Below are 16,432 nucleotides of genomic sequence, written 5' to 3' on the forward strand. Positions count from 1 at the left end.
AATTGTAGTCTAAGAGCCTGTCCATCTCTGGATTGAAAAGCAAGTCATTTTCACAATTTAAGATTGCGACTTACGTTCTGTCAGTAAACAGATAATGTAATTTAGTCCTCAACCTCGTTCGGTCTGCAGTGCGATAATTTACGACGAAGTGTTGACCAGACTCATCGTTCCTATACTCTGACATCTTGTCATAATTTGTTTGCCATAGAAATTGTCAACACTTCATGCTACCTTACCATTGTGTGTTCATTATTCTCCAACGGTGTTGATACACTCCAGGACCAACGATTAGCACAAACTGTTTCCACACTGGTGGAAAATATAATAATATTGTACCGAGTTTTCACGTCAATAGGTTCAAGTTACTCGAAATTTCTGTGTACCATTAAGTTTTTGTGTAGACCCGGCCTTTCGAATCCTCTCTTCGACATATCCGATGTAAATCTTTATGAACAATTTTTTTCTACTCCTAACGAAATGCAATACATTCTCAATGTGCCGACACTTTCATCTCATCTGCGATCTGTATTCTTACAATTGTGAGCGTTACGTATTTTCATACATAGCGTTTTGGTTAAAAATGTAATGAGGCGTCTACCTTTGAGACTGTTTCCGAAATAGAGCAAAAATTCACCCAATGGCATGTCAATTTGAAACTCGGATTTTTAATCAAATTGAAGAAATCATGTACGTTTAATTCGAAGTTTATCGCATAGCAAATCAGATTTTTTCATACTTTATATCTTGAAATAGCATTTGCCATGCCGAGAATAAACATATTTTGGTACAATAATATAGCGGCTTTAGAAAACATTCAATTTACACGAGAAAAGGTGCAAGTTTGTTTCGTCTTGAGCAGATCAGGTCACTGTAGGCGTGCCCTCTCCCCGACATCGGGTAACGGACATCAGTAGATGTGGAAGTACAGCTCTTGTTGTGAAAGGGTAGTCATTATAACTTTTAGTACTGAATAATTTGATATTATTCCCTAATATTTTTCTTTGTTCAGCGAAGGAAAATACTCGTGACGTAATCATGATGACCGTGTCACCACTCGTCTTCAACTTGTGGTGACACGGTCATGACGTCACGAGTATTTTCCGAGCTGAACGAAGAAAAATGTTAGGGAATAATATACTTATCACATGCACATGCACAAGCCAAGAATTCGTTATTTTTTGCAAAGTTAAAGAAGCTTTCCAAGACGACTCTAGTCTGCGTTAAAACACAGGCGCTTGGCACATTGCTGGGATAATAATCGTTTTTAATATGTAGAATGTCTATATACGACTTGATTATTCAATAAAAGAATCTCCATACCTGATATTAGTGTAGGCCTACAGGCCTACATGTTGACTGGGGTGAATGGCTATGGCTGCCTGGCTCGGGCCCGGCGAACGCACTGCATAATCATCAATGTGTAGAGTGTCTACATGACTTGATTATTTAATAAAGAATAACAGTACGTGATATTACTGTACATGTCGCCTAGCTTAACCGAGCGGCTGTTTCTGCAGGGCTAGGGCCCGGCTTTGGCCCGTTGTCCACTGCTGCACAGACAGGATGGAAAGGTAAGAAAGCTTTTCACTGCCCGATTTCATAAATCAGCGAAATTCACGAACTCTGAGCGTGTCCGGTGATAAAAACTAGTCAACGGTCAGATGGTTGCATAAACAATCGATCGACTGGTCTCTTTTGCCTAAAATAATACCTTACCATATGCTACTGGCGAGAAATCGTCCTGAAATCGGCTGGGCACACCAACCCAGCGCCGGCCATTTTGAATCAGCTGCATGCAATGACGAAATGCATACAACCCTTCGCAGATGACGTATTGTCTTTCAATATTGCTCTTCTCTCATTGGACGCGTACATTGCGTGCAGCTGAATCAAAATGGCCGGCGCTGGGTTGGTGTGCCCAGCCGATTTCAGGACGATTTCTCGCCAGTAACATAGGGTAAGGTACGATTTTAGGCAAAAGAGGCAAGTCGATCGATTGTTTATGCAACCATCTGACCGTTGACTAGTTTTTATCACCGGAAACGCTCAGAGTTTGTGAATTTCGCTGATTTATGAAATCGGGTGGTGAAAAGCTTTCTTACCTTTCCATCCTGTCTGTGCAGCGGTGGACAATGGGCCCAAGCCGGGCCCAAGCCGGGCCCAAACACTGCAGAGCTCTACAGCCGCTCGGTTAAGCTAGCTCACATGTACAGTAATATCACGTACCGTTATTCTTCATTAAATAATCAAGTCATGTAGACATTCTACACATTGATGATTATGCAGTGCGTTCGCCGGGCCCGAGCCAGGCAGTCATAGCCATCATTCGCCCCCAGTCAACATGTAGGCCTGTAGGCCTACACTAATATCACGTATGGTGATTCTTTTATTGAATAATCAAGTCGTATATAGACATTCTACATATCAAATACGATTATTATCCTAGCAATGTGCCAAGCGCCTGTGCGTTAAAACCTTTGAACTGCTTTGGGAATAATATCAATACGCCGTGCACAAGTTGTCAATAATTTCCAGTCGTCCGTCGCGTGAGCGAGGAACACGGCGTTCATGTTCGTTCGTTCAAATGCCAGACGACTTCTTTGTCTACACGTACCTTCCGCACAGTTATACACTATTTCAAAGATAGTATGGGCCGAGAAATTTACCTCAGACGAGGAGACGCTATTTTTCGAGAACAAAATCGACTGAATCTCGCGGCGGCGCGAACACTGTAAACGTTGCGCCTGACCCTGGTTGCAATACTTACGGAACCAACGGCAACGCGACCACCGTCGAGTTAGTTGTTTCCGCAAATTATTCACGTAATTCCTTCGGAATATACTGGCGGCACACTCTCGTGTTTACGTTGTTCGGATTATTATTGTCGTAGTCTGTGAAAATATCGATTTCATTACATGACTTTTGGAGGCTTGGACACCGCTCTTGACCTCATTGTTGCAGTGGAAACCGTATGTCTACCCACCGTCCCTCGGAGGGACGGTGGTCTACCGCATGGGAGTGTACAGTGCGTCGAAAGTTCAGGTGTCTTCGGGGTGTATACGAATACGAACCCCCATGGATATTGGCGACAAAACTAAAACATGAGAACTTAGAAATTTGCCTTGTTTATGTATTTTATCAGATTGTGATAATCATGACTAATGTTTACGATATTTTCACGTCAGACACATTTTGATCGTGGGAGAAATGCCGGCCGTCATGTTGTTTGTTTACATTTACAAGCACACCGGAGATCGACGCAAAAAAGGTCCGACGCACCAAAATTGATGACAAAGACGCGGGTTGTCGTGACGTAAACGACCAGCGAATACATCCCGTATTTTTTGTTCGGAGACGACAAACTTGGCTTGTGCATGTGATAAGGTATACTCAGGGGCCGTGAACTGGATTAGTCCTATTAGACTATTTTCATTGCCTCCTCCAGATTATACAATACTGCAATGTTCTTTCTTTCTTTCTTTCTTTCTTTCTTTCTTTCTTTTTTTTGACTTTGTTCAACTTCAGTAAGACACCGTTTCTTTTCATTTTCATTATTGTATATAATGTGAAGCATCTGGTGAAATAAAGCATTCATTTATTTACCATAGATTGGCAGGTCCCACCTCAGTGACAAGTACAAAGAGGCAGGTATTGGGAAACCGCCATTATGAAATCTGATTGGTTGAACCATGAGGCGCTGTCATTGGCTGTTCAATTTTACTGGGAAGTGCAGCTACAATTACCACAGCTTCATGATGTGAACGTGGCTAGAATTTAACCAAGAAGTTAATAATCATACTTACAAGTATTGAAATATCGGCAGCTACCAGACTAGACTAAAAAGCACGCGACAAAAGAAGACGCACTATGTGCGAACATGCGCAATTAACATCTTCCGGGAGACCAAAAACCAGCACACTTCAAAATGGCAGTTTGCCTGTATCTGCGTCTCACTACGTGATGCTTGTCTGGTCGCTTGACATTACTTCACCATCCAATTATCCCAAAGTAGTTCCAATCGTGTTAGGTCATGATCGTGTTTGGTGCGGGTTTCGGATACAATGTATGAAACTAGGGAAAGTCAAACTTTCATGCCGAAAAATGCCGAGAGAGTTTGACCGGTTAAGAAGGGCTTGACTACGCAGTTTCTGCGTAGTGAAGCTTCATTACGTATTCATGGTGACCCCTGGCCAGCTGTCAATAACTTTGGGGGCTTTTGTCTTTTGGCCTGCTTTGCATATGCGTCGTTGGACACGACCTGCCAATCACCCAGGTAGTCAATTAAACTATTAATTGACTGTTTACCGACCCAATTAACACTATCCAGCAGTATCAGTCATATTTTAATCGCGTGGCCGGGTGGCACAACGTAGGAACGCGTGTATTTCTGTGTGTACGTTTCACTTGTGGTGTTGTTTGTACCATCGTGTGTCCTTGTTTCACCTACAGCATTACCTTCAAGGTGACAGGCTTACTATTAATGTTCAGTATCATTGCACCGAGTTCTGCCCACGGTGAAAACCACCTGTTTTGCCTACTAATTACTGCCCGTCGCTGCCCGTCCTGAATGTAGCCTATCTATAGCTACAGTAATCACATAAATCATTTATCAGTTTTGATATATACTCCTAAATTGTAAGTTTGATCAAAATCGAGACCACATTCAAGGGCTATGCAGACTGTCCATGTAAGCACACACAGTGACAAGAAGGCGGCAAACACCTACTCACCAAGCACATCGAATCGGCGAAAAGAAGCATAAAAAGCTAGGCTTATCGCCAAAACAAACGCGCCAAGCGCTAACAAAAACCCATACCAAGCGGCCCTTTTCAGGGCCACCAAATACTCCAAAAAGGGAACTACCAAAAAATACGATAAGATGACATAGAACACACAAACACTTAAAAGAAATAACAAAAATCGTACACATAACAAACAACTGAAACACAACATTAAATACAAAATAAACAATCACAGTGACGTAACAGAAAACATGGCCGTGGAAATAAATCAGCTATTTCCAAAGAAAAGCCGACAACAACATGAAATTCAACAACAACCTATCATCGCTCAAACTATGAAACTCCGAAAATAGTACTAGGCAAAAGCCTTAAAATTCATTCGGACACCAACAAAACCAAACAGAATAAAACCACCTCAGGATTTCAACAAATAAAGTCGTATAATGTGACTACGCTACATCATGAGACACAAACAATCGCAACAACACCAATTCAAAGAAAAGTCAAATTGGACTCCACGAACAACAAAAAAAACAAAAACTTGAAAGCTATCTGAAGCTGCTAAACTCGCACTTCTAGAGATACCCTTTCAAACAAGGAAACAAAACATGTCGCGTGCCAAAAGAATCGCGATAAACCAGCTTGCAAACATTGGACAAATTTTGGGAAAATAACCCTTCGACAAGGGTCGGTTTTTCGTTATTGTCAACACAAACGATTACGTACTCGGATGCGAAAGGCAATTACGTAACACTCAGTATTATACACAACAAGCCAGAACAAACAGTAAACAAAGTAAATGAACTATTAATTAAAATGTACGAGAACAAGCACATCAACCAGGATACTTGTAAGTATCTTGATCCAATAAAAATAAAATCCGTACCCCGCAGTGGTACTTATTGCCTAAAAATTCACAACCTCCGCAAAAATGTAAAAGACACACCAGTCAAAACAAAATTTACCGAAGTAAAGAAATATAGAACAAACAAACCGAACCACCAAACGGACTCACAACGTGACCAAAATTAATATACTTGCCTCGCTAATCGGAAAGCAAGACCACTAAAATGCATTAAAATAAATTTTCACAAACACAAACTAAGGAAAGAATCTACACTGCGACTGATGAGAAACCACACTCGGGTTTCGAAACGCAAGCGTCAAAGGGCGACTCTATCAACTTTTGTAACAACATAGGTCCGGCTGCGTCTCGCCATAACCTTTCCCCACACAAACAAAACATTACCGTACACACTAATCCAAACTTCTCTACAAATATCCAAAGCGAAACAAACATTTCATTAACACAAACAATCGGATAAGAATGTAGGAACACATTTTCGAAACGAATCAAACACAAACTCGACACAAAAACATTTAGGATAGTTAGGTGGGGAGCCTGTTTCACATTTTTTACATCTCGCTATACTGTCTATGATTCTAAAAATAAAGTCATCTGCCACTTTTTCTGTATACGCGGTTTGGCAAAACTCATCTCTTCAATCGAAAGTCGGGCGATTTCATGGTTCTTTGGGGCACTTAAGTGTACGTCGAGCTTAAGGAATGTAGTTACATTCGCGATGTTTTTTCGAAAATTATTTATTCCTTCAAGGGCAAATGCACATAATTTATGCTGTTGGAAATACTGGCCGCTCATAAACAAGACAATAAACTCAATATATGTGCATTTTTACTTATATTGTCAAAGTACCACCGACACCCACAAAAAACCAAATGGTTCAGTCCAGGTATTTGCAACTGTGCCATCCGACTGGTCAACAGGAAATCAACCATAGGTGTCTTTTGGCACGCGTATACGCCAGTCACCTAGGCGACGGTAATCTGCACCACTTATCACCATCGGGAAGGTACTCCTCCCCATATACCACTGGTGATCCCACCCTCAAGGCACTGCGTCATTCGACCAAGCATTGTTATTGTAATTTCCTGCATAAAATTAACAGCGAGGTCAACCGGTCAAACTCTCTCGGCATTTTCTCTCATGTTCGTTTAGGTTGTTGAAAAAATTTAGTTCTATTTAGGCAAGCTAGTAACGAAAATATACGAGCAGACGATGTACAGCGCTGTAAATACCTTTTAAATGTTTTATTCGTCAGTATAGCAACAAAATGTACATGAACGCTATATAGCTTACAGTGTACTCACGTCACGTTTTCCCTTATCCGCTCACAAATTCCTTTCTAAGATGGTAAATTCGGCATATTTGACGTCTGAGGACAATTTATTTCTTGAGGATAAACAGCTACTATATCAACTTTGCATTCATAGATGTCGCAGAACTGCTTGCCCTGTGCTCTCAGCTCTTCATACCCGATTTTTGGCGGGCCCCATAACTTTCGCGAAGGGATGACGTATGCACTTTCAAAACACGAAAACACACTCATTTTACACACTCCAGCCCATGTTTTACATCCATCGCCATTCTAATCTTAAAATAAACCTTCTTCAAATTGTGAAAACCTTCGTCTACATCTTAATATTTTAGCTGTTCACTTTATAAGTGTACCATAAACCCTCCCTTAAAGTGGAATGGCCTAACAGCTGAATAATATCAATAAGTGATACGGTTGCCATCACTCTCTAGCAACCAACTTTTTATGAGTAAAGTGAGGAGCAAGTAAGGTCGATTTCAGTTGGTCCCTAATTTCTGAACGTCCGTAGAAAAAGTCGTAACCAAAGCATGCATGTATGATAAAGGAGCTATTACACGAAGGTTGGTCGATACCGTGTCGTATTCTCGAGATGTGTCCGCATTTTGACTCGTTGCTTCGCAACTCGTTAAAATACGGACACATCACTCGTAACAGTCATGAAAGTTGTTTTAGCAGTTTTAGATAAAGTTATTACTAATTTGCATATCTAAATAACTTTCCTAGTCAGGGATGTGTATCTGAATTGACTCGATCAAAGTTGACAACACTTGTGATGGACATTGAAGATACTAAGTTAAAGCATTATTGACTTCAGCTTATTACTAATTTGCATATTTAATGATCTTTCCTTATTAGCGTATCAACTTGTATACCCTTGTTGTCTTACTCGGGTAATTTCGTCAGTTTAAGCCCCAAATGCAGAAAACGTACGTCTTACAGATCGAACGTCGGAAATTCAGCGCCCGTGACCGTGCATTTTAATACGGTTTGGTTTACGTCGACAACACAAGCTTACAACGATAACATATTCATTACAATCGTCAACATTTCATTAATATTTACATGCAACACCACACTTTATAAAACTACCTGCTGCAGGCACAGATACGGTTCAAGAGTTCAAAGGAAAAAACGTATCAATATTTTTCGTAAATTTACACAAGAACAATAGTCCTGGGTATTTTATTCTTTTTATGCATACTGAATATAGATTTGTTCCATTTCTGTACGGTATGCGCCAACCTTCGCAAGGTTTAGAGGTGGTCCAGTGAGGTTACAGGTTCTATTTTTAATGGATGATTTGGATTGATAATTTGATGGATAATATGTACCAGAAAATGTTCAGTTTTTAAAAAACTCCAGATATTGGATGACTGCAACTGTGATGAACGGTTGAGCAGAGTGTGTTGCCTGATTCAACGAGAGCTGGACGCTGACACTGCATCGTATTGCATCTTATGTCGACTTTCATCGCAGTCGCCAGGAATCATCGCGTTGTTATTTTGACATTCTTGGGCTACATCGTAAGAACATCCTGGTCTATTATAGTCCAAACTTTGGGAAGGAATATCTGACATACCGTTACTGTGAGGAAGAGTCAATGTAATTGTGTATGAACGGATACAAGCTAACTGCATTTTAATGAGCAATATGTCGCGTCTCAAGCAAACAGCCCTATGTGCTGTTACCCAATACATTTGTGTACATCATCACACCCAAATAAATGTGCTGCTTCATCATTTCTTTCATCATCGACCTCCACTTATTTTCACCAACAGGTGAGTTAAATTTTATCTCTGTATCAAAATTCGGACTCCGGCCTTTGAAACAAAGCGGACTGATTCGGATTAAGTTTAGATAGGTATGTTAAAATGTACCGACTGAGCAATTTTCAAAAATGCTGGTTTAAGGGCCCGTTTTAGCACTGTTATCAGTGCTAAAACAGCATTTTAGCATCGGTAGCGTAAGCTCTCGTCCAATTAGAATGGCGCATGATAGCATTATATAATATAATTACTAATTTGCACATCAACAAACTTTCTTAATTAGGGATATATCTCTCGATGGACTTCATCAAAATTAACTATACTTGATCTGTACATCGAAAAAACTATACGACCAAAAGTCTGATTACTTATGTGCATATTCAACGAACCTTCCTAATTAGAGAAATATATGTAGATTGGCGTAATCAAAGTTGACAAAACGTCCTGTATACATTGAAGATACTACGACATAACATTATTCAAGTCATTTAGCATTTTTACAAATTTGCATATGTAACAAACTTTCCCAAATAGGGATGTATGTCTTGATTTACGACCAAAGTTGAAGAAATTTGCTTTGTATATCCATATCGTAGATACTATGATATAATATTACCGAAAGTACAAAATGTAACCTGGTATTCAGTTAAGTTGAGCTTCAATCACTAATTTGCTTTTTTGATAATAAGACTTTTTCTAAAATTTACTCAAGCCAATATGATGATTCTATGTACATATTTTGATCTTCCTATAATGGTGACTGCGTTGAGTGTTTGGTTGGATTTGATGTTCTTTGCCACTGCATTGTCTCCCTTATAAATACCGATTGGCCACGGTGTCCTATCCGGGTCATTTCCAAAATTGGCGATGCTATACCATAATATTATTTACATGATTAGCTAATCACCGATCAGATTACGTCATCGATACGATTGCAGTCACTTCAGGTTCGCCAGCATTATATGAAGTATCGGCCTGCCCATGGCTCTCCGAGGCCTCTTGGGCTGTAACATCCAAAGCTTCGCACTTCTTTCGCGATAAACACGATCCTATGTTTTCCAAGAACACTTTGCAAAACTATAAGACCATAAAGCAAAGCATTAACCAAGATATTTACGATAAATTCGATTCCCCCTTTCCTTATTTCCTTCATCTTTCAAGCGTAGAATTTTTGATAGCTGCCATCTTCGATATAAATACGGTTTTCTGAACGATCTTGGTAGGTATGCGATTTATATTTCGCAGGACTTCAGGCCAGAGTCCGGTCATATTAATATATGGGGTTTTGTTGTCTGAGCTAGACAAAAATGTGTGTTGACAGAGTAGCCACACAACTGCTCGAGACCATGACAGAATACGGCGCGATTGTTTATTTCACAGACGACATTCGTATTTCCATGAAATGTGCGACACCAATTGTTTTGGCAAAACCCCTCTTTCATAACTGACAGTATTTTGACACGGATCTACAATAATACATGAAAAAAGCATTTTGGAGAGGTACCCAGTACAACATATTAAAAGTTTACTCGAATCTACCTTGGAAAAATATGTCTAATTTGCATAAATCAAATATGGTTGCCAGCTGTCTTACAAAATAACATTATTGGCCATATATTACATGTTAAAGAACCTAAAAAGTGATTTTATAGTCATTACTAATTTGACACAGGAAATCATTTTCGAGATACATTGTTTGACGAATGAACTTTGATAATTTTCATAAAACCAATATATGACTGATTACATTCCCACAAAATAACATCTCCCCCTGAACATCACGTCATAAACGAGATATTTCTGTTATTTTTAAGTCAAAGTACATTTTTTTGGTATGGACAAACCGATTTTGGAGGTACAGTGTTTCACATAGGCATTTTAATAAATGTATAACTCCAATATGGCGGCCAAAATTCCTACAAATGACATTTTCTGTAATACACCACGTATTAAAGCAAGCTATTTCAGTGATTTTTAAGTTGAAATATATTTCTTGGGCATAAAGGAACACTTTTAAGGTTCAGTGTTTTAAAAAAACATTATGATAATTTGCATAAATCCAACATGGCTGCCAAATTAATCCCCTATGCTCAACAGTTTCTAATATGAACAGGTTCTGGTATATTTTTAGCACTAGGAATCTATCAAAAAGAAACTGAAGTCCTTGGATATTTATTTTTAAAAATACGGAAAATATGCTATAAACCTATTTATAACGACGACCCGTTTAACATTGAAAGCATAATGTAATAGGTTTGTAGGGCACCTGAATGTGTTAAAATACTCCATCTGTACTTTGTAAAGAAAATTTAAGGGTGATCGAGCCACTAAAATTTTTACCAACAATTTTCGTTACTTTTCTCTGACAGTAAGACTTATATGTGACGAAAAAATCAATATGGCACCAGCATGGTACCAGCATATTGCCAAAAATTGGAAATAGATCCACTTTATCCCATTCGAATGACAGAAATTATGAATTTCCTATAAGCGTTGCCCAACCCAATATATTAACTTTCAGTTCCTTTCTTGAAATGCTGCACTTGTTTTATTTACATGTGAACTACATTGAATAATGAAAGAAAGTTTTAGCGATTTTTCTGCTGAAAATGTGCGTAAAAATTTAAATTATCACTTCTCAGGCCTTCCAAAACAACAGTTTAAGCTGTTAAATATTAAAAATAATTACACCTTATCCATACTTTGTAGAATTATTTAGATTTCCAATCAAACAATTTTGTTTATTTTTACCTAAATTATTGTTCAGATATTTTACATTATATGCATCAAATAAAAATATCCGGGGGTCACAAGCTTAACATCAGCCCCTCCCCATATATGAAACGGTAAAAATCACAGTTTGATGAGAAATACATCCTTTTCAAATTATTTTGTTGGCATTTTTAAATACTTTGTAAATATATCGACATTCAAACATTTAAAACATACAACTCGAAGATAATTTAATTATCATTCAATCATCACTAAAAACGTCCGCTTTCTTGCTTAAAGCTCTGACAATAAGTTGTATGAAGGTAGGTTGTCATCAAAACCACTGTGTAATTTTTACAGTGAGCACGGTCCCGTACGGTGGACGCACATGTCGTAGAGTGCGCGTTCTATTGTTTGTAGGTATGATGACGTAGAAAGGGACTCGATCACCCTTAAGCTGATTTTAGAGACTTCCATATATGACTTACAAACAGATAAAAGCAAGTTATATAATGATATGCCTTTACTACTAAGATGTTAGAAAGTCATGCGATTCTAATTGTATCGTAATATTTCTTTATATGAGACTTGTTAATCATTGTAAGTAGTCTAAATCATTCATTATCTTTCTTGATACAACATTGGCTTACTTTGTATGTGTGATTTGTAGTGGTTTTTAATACCATGCTGTGACAAAACATGTAATCTCTAAAGTTTACAGTTAAAACAGCCGTGTACATTTTTTTTACTTGTTAATTTAGACAGATCCACCTCATTATGAATGAGTTTATCTTTAGTACATTCCCCTAAATGATAGGTAGGATGGCTTCACACATAATGAAAAAGATATAATAAACACAACAAAGCTAATAAACTCTAGGAAAAAAGAATAATAATAAGATGTCAGACTATCACCACACGAAGTAAAAATTTTAAAACGGTATTTTTATTTTTTTGTATGCGACGATTGGTTGTTTTAGAAAACAGATTCTTAAATGTTTTGGGGGTTTTTCCAAGCTCATTCGAGTTTTCTGTCAGGGCTTATATGATTCTCTTTGTTCTAATTTATGGATTACATTGATGTGAACAATAGACTCTCGTCCTTTGTTTGGTTTGCTACTTTTTTCCACTTGCCTTCTTGTTTTATGTTCTTTTACCCCTACGATGTGTTGTATTTCCCGTTTTTAGTATAGTCTACATCATGTCACTTTCTGCATAAAAATAGTCTTTGTTCTTGCATTATACTTAATTTTTCATTTTTAATGAGGCCTTTGAGTATTGCAATAGAATGATATTGCTTTCTGTGTAAGAACCGGAATGTATCAGCTGCTCTTGTGTGTTCCGGAGGGAAAAATCTTCTTTGTTGTATCGCTAAACTGTAAAGATGATTAGGCCTGAATATTGGATTTGTTTATCAGAGTTCCAAACACAAATTTGAAAATTGGATGACTTAGGTACATACATCATCTCAGAATCTCTGCCAGAGCGATATTTGTTTGTATGTTGCCGTAATATTCTCATTTCTGTCTCATGAAATGTAATATCAGGTATTTCCAGTATTTCGTTTTTCATTCATTTCGTGCCATTTGCTGTTAACTTTGTGTAGTATCACTGTATCACTGTGTAGTATCACTGGTTGTCCAGTTGTCACTGACATTTCCTTTGTATGTTATCATCAGTGCCCACCTTAAGTTGCTGTTCTCGTGTCTTATCAAATGTTTGATTGTTATCTTCTCCTTTTAGATGGTATTTTCAATGCGTTGCGTCCTGCAAGCATCATGTGATTCTTTTAAGGAACGTTCACAGGGACCAGTTACGCAGCTTTCAGACAGTTTTCTAAACTTTGTGTTTTCTGTTGTATGTGTGGTCCATTTTGATTTTCATTATATAGAAGTGTCTTTTTTTTCCAAATGAATTTATTTGTATTGTTTAAAAGTTTGATGCTGCTTAGATAAATATGTGTTTGAATAAGTTTAAACCGTTTTTAATCATGTAGTTTTCAATCTTTATGAGTTTGTTTGGTGACAAGGTTGTTATGAATCTAATATTGTCTGCTAAAGTGCTAGGTTTTAATTTGTATGCATTGTGTTATTTTGTTGTTTTTGTCATATCGTTTTTTGTGTCTATGTTTACATTCGTTTTATTCATACTATTTTTGCTGTTAAGTATGTCATTGAGTACTTCTTGCCCATCATCTAGGGTGGGTCTACTAAAGATATTCTCATCCATAATGAGGGCGTAGAGTCTAAATAAAAACTACACATTTTGTACATGTCTGTTTTAACAGTAAGCACACATATTACATGGTTTGTCACTGTAAAGCATACAAATTACAAATAACGCTTTACACAAGTGAATCCGATGTACATTAGGAAGGAGAATAAATGATTTAGATGACTTGCAATCATTACTATTGTACTTCTCAATCAAAAGCTGTCATGTATAGAAAATCACAAAAGAATAACTTCGCACGAATTTCTTACATCTTAATAGTAAAAGCTATCAGTATATCACTTGCTTTATGGAAGTCTCTAAAATCACCCTAAACGTTCTATACAAAATAAAGTATATTTATGAAGTATTTAAACACATTCAGGTGCCCCACAAACCTATTAAAATATACTTTCAGTGTTAAATTGCTCGTTGTTTTAAATAGGTTTTTAGCATATTTTCCATATTTTTTAAAATAAATGTCCTAGGACTTCAGTTTCTTTTTTATAAAGTCCTAGTACTAAAAATATACCAGAACCTTATTCATATTAGAAACTAGTAAGCAATGGGCATTAATTTGCCAGCAATGTTGGATTTATGCAAATTATCATATTGCTTTTGTAAAACATTGAAACTCCAAAAACTGTTCCTTTATGCCAAAGAAATATATTTCAACTTTAAATTCACTTGAAATAGCTTGTTTTAATACGTGGTGTACGACTGAAATGTCATTTGTAGGAATTTTGGCCGCCGTATGGGATTTATACCGATTATTAAAATGCGCATATAAAATATTGTACCTCCAAAATCGTTTGGCCATTGCAAATAAATGTGTTGTGGCTTAAAAATCACAGAAATAGCTTGTCGATTACGTAATGTACGGGCGAAAATGTTATTATGTAGGAATGTTGGCAGTCATATTAGATTTAATGCAAATTGTCGAATTTCCTATTTCAAACATTATATCTGCAAAATGATTCTCTCTGCTAAATAAGTAACGTTAGACTTTAAAATCACTGATATACTATGTTTAACATGTGATAGGTGGTCAATAATGATGTTTTGTCAGACAGCCGGCAGCCATATTTGATTTATGCAGGTTAGACATATTTCCCCATGATAGATTCGAGTAAAGTTTTATTATGTTGATCTGGGTACTTCTCTCAAATGCTTTCTGAAGAAAAATTATGTTGCAATTTGTGGTGCCATGGGTCGGATGGCAAAATGTAGATGGCCTGGACTATTTGGGGTTGCTAAAGGGGAGGCAAATCATTTGAAAGGGAGAGGGAAGATGAAAGTTTTTGTTGTTTGAGTAACAGTCAAGAACTTTGAAATAGGGAAAGGGCCATCACGGAGTTTTTCAAGAGGAGAGGGGAATACTATTTGGTGGGAGGAATATTTTGTCGAAAATTTGCGGGAGGACAGTTGCGAGAAGCTTTCATTTGCCTCTCGAAATATATTATTCTGGGGTATTGACGAAGGATAACACATCCAGCTGGAAATTCTCAACTCTGCTGATTAGCTGCCCCTGATTACTAAATTTGACATCTTTGACAACGCAGTCCACTCTTCAACGAGAGTACCAGTTGGTAAAGAACATACAGTTGGCATCAGATATACGAACTACAAAGTTGATGTGTTGTAAAATAACAGTGCAATTCAATGACAAGTGTATAAAAATTTCGAACAGATGCCGTGCCGTCATACTGGGAGACATTTTCATTGTTGTGCCATTGCATTGCCCACTTTCAGCCGTTTGCTTGCTGTTTTCACACCGTTAGCTTGTACCAAAAGGTAATTTTCCGTCAACAAATGAATCAATCAATGTTTCATTGACCTTTTAAATTTGAAGAGGCAGTCGATCAGCCTATTTTGTTAAAATTGTCGCTAGGAATCTTTTACATGTAAATATATTCTGTTGCTCTATATGTAAAACGAACTTAAAGATTTTATACACAATTTATGGGGAAAGCAGTTCGCGACTTCTCATTCTACTATTTGAAAATTAAAATTTTTTCCCAATTCCAAGCCACATGAACTCCCTGTAGCGGAACTTTATAGCCCTATTTTCCTGTCAAGTGATTTCGCCCTTCCAGTTTGAAAGCCACCGCAAACAACTAAAGCGTTCATCTTATTTAGACACTCTACTTTTTTAAAGTTTTCTGCAAAGTAAACTCGAATTTGTCCATATTATTGATGGTAAAATGCTGTCCACCCGCCCTAAGCGTTCTCTGAAACGTAAAAAATCCTCTTACTCCGACAAAAATCTCTTTCTGAACCCTTGTTGTCACGAACAGTCTCATTGGCTACCTATGGGTTTGTTTGTTTGGGGTTATTTTTACTTATCAACGAGAGAGGTTTTCAGTCGTTAAACCTTGGCTGACAGTCTGTTATACTCCTCGATACAATCTCGCATTGAACCTTTGTCCTCAAATACGACCCCGTATCTTTTACACTCAATAAGCGTAATTGCGCACCATACGTCAAAGTTCTATATCGCTTCCAAGGCAAGCTAATAACCTAGATAGGTGACGTTATTCGCTTTCCAAGAACACGCTGATAAGGTAAGGTAAGCCGCCATTCATGCCCTAGCCGTTCCATCTCCTCTCATGTCAAGTTTAAGATGAGGTTTTCTGAGATGAAAGAGAAATAAATCATGAGAGTCGAAAAGATGTACGCTGACCTGGTTTAGCTAGTATCGAAAATCATTCATCAAATTTTATGTGGAACATATGCCAAGGTGACATGACTAACAGTGTGCGCAGATTGATAGTTATGTTCTATAGTCTAGATCTGAAGTCATATTTGAAAGTCTGATAATAGT

The sequence above is a fragment of the Ptychodera flava genome, chromosome 14, assembly GCF_041260155.1.
Source record: "Ptychodera flava strain L36383 chromosome 14, AS_Pfla_20210202, whole genome shotgun sequence".
In the NCBI taxonomy this organism is placed as follows: Eukaryota; Metazoa; Hemichordata; class Enteropneusta; family Ptychoderidae; genus Ptychodera; species Ptychodera flava.